General features: G+C 40.2%; 1 non-coding gene across 1 annotated transcript; it reads left to right on the top strand.

Moving 5' to 3' along the window:
* The first annotated feature begins 1488 nt into the window (after nt 1-1488).
* Nucleotides 1489-1573, top strand: TRNAQ-UUG (transfer RNA glutamine (anticodon UUG)). Its single transcript has one exon. It is a non-coding gene; the product is annotated as a tRNA-Gln (tRNA).
* Nucleotides 1574-1823: the final 250 nt, after the last annotated feature.

The raw sequence follows: 1823 nt of genomic DNA, 5'->3' as shown, positions 1-1823 counted from the left end.
GGGGAGCCCTCTCAAGGTCTGATGATGTGGCTCTGAGTCTGCCATTTTGTCCATGTTGCTAATGGACTCCCTGACTTCGAGTCCCATGCTATGTTTTCTGACAGGAGAAGCTGAATGCATCACAATTTAATTAGACCATGTGGGTTTTCATTTCCTGGCTATTTATGAACCAAATTCAACGGAACCAGAGAATTTATACCCAGGTGTAAGAAGTGAGTAGAAAGATCATCACCTTTGATGTGACAGATCTTTGATGTGATAGATAACAGGAAACTAAAGAAAAAGAAAAAAAAAAACTCAAAGAAAAGTCCATTTTTCCATAACCCAGAGATCACAGTTTAATGTGCTTAGGACTGTACATCAGATCGCTTTTGAGCCTTTAATGACACAATGTGATTCTTTCTATGAACCAGAAACAAAAATCTATGGGGTTACTGCATTACAATACTGACATATTTAAAAATCAGTGAGTATACAGGAAAATGTTAACAGTATCATGAATCAAGGTGATGGGGTTTGGGGGTGATGGGGGGGTTCGGAGCTGATGGCCAAGAAGGCATTCTTGAAGATGTCTTTGGTGCAAAAAGATGATTTTATTAAACCACGGGGATAGGACCCGTGGGCAGAAAGAGCTGCATTGGGGTTGTGAAGTGTGACTGATTATACACCATGGACTTGAGGGAGGTAAAGTCAAAGGAAAGTTTCCAAAGAGATCTTCAAACGCTAAAGACTCACAGACTATTGGTGGCCTAACCATTGTCAGGCTAAGGTTGTTTTTCCCTCTAGCAAAGCATTAACATTAGGACAGCAGGGGGTTCCTGGACATTAGGCTATTGATAAGACTGTCCTTTTCTTGTAATTATACTAAGATATTTGTAAACTGATGGAGACTCTTATCAGTTCAACCATTTGTTTTCTGTCCTTTCCTTTGTTCTTGGGCAGCCAGGAGTGCCCGAGGAGTGTCACACATATCTCACCAGGGGGCGGGGCCTGCTAGCTTGTCCTTAGGCTCCCTCATCAAAGGTTATCTTGGGGTGCTGAGATTATACTTCCCGTACCTATCTGAATTTTTAATTTTGCCCCAAGTAAACATATATTACTTTCATAATAAAAGAAAAATCAATAATTTGTTTCTTAATATAAAAAATTCATACTATAGACTCCAACTGAGCTGGCATTTCTAACTGGATTTCAAACTGTCTTCTCCAGAAGAGAGGCAGAGTGTGCAGATATCCAGGATGCGTGTCCACACTTCAGTTTTATTTTGTATAATAAAGTTTTCCTTAAGGTTTTTAAAAAATGGTTCCATTGATTTAGAAAAAAAATGGTTGGTAGCCATTTATCTATTGTAGATAGTTTCTCTAAATTTACTATATACAAAGTTCTGTGTTGAGAAAAACTGAGTCACATAAAGTTGTGATTTTCTACTGTTCTCTTGCATCCACACACCTATGCATCCACTTTTTAAAACATCACTATTCTTGGGGCACCTGGGTGGCTCAGTCGGTTGAGCATCTGACTTTGGCTCAGATCATGGTCTTGCGGTCCATGGGTTCGAGCCCCAGCTCGGGCTCTGTGCTGACAGCTCAGAGCTGAGCTAGGAGCCTGGAGCCTGCTTCTGATTCTCTCTCTCTCTCTCTCTCTCTCTCTCTCTCTCTGTCCCTCCCCTACTCTCACTCTTTCTCTCTCTCTCTCTCCCAAATATAAATAAACATTAAAAAAAATTTTTTTAACATCACTATTCTTTTTTTCTCTCACTTTTTTCTCTCTTTTTGGGGCCATTTTTCTGCCTTTTCTCTCCTGGAGTTAAGCTTCTACTCCAT

Source organism: Lynx rufus, unplaced genomic scaffold, assembly GCF_022079265.1.
Source record: "Lynx rufus isolate CCGP_SWC_20201006 ecotype Redwood Valley unplaced genomic scaffold, mLynRuf1.p SCAF_10, whole genome shotgun sequence".
NCBI lineage: Eukaryota > Metazoa > Chordata > Mammalia > Carnivora > Felidae > Lynx > Lynx rufus.
The sequence above is the reverse complement of the archived record's forward strand: the minus strand, read 5'-3'. Positions and strand labels throughout refer to the sequence as shown.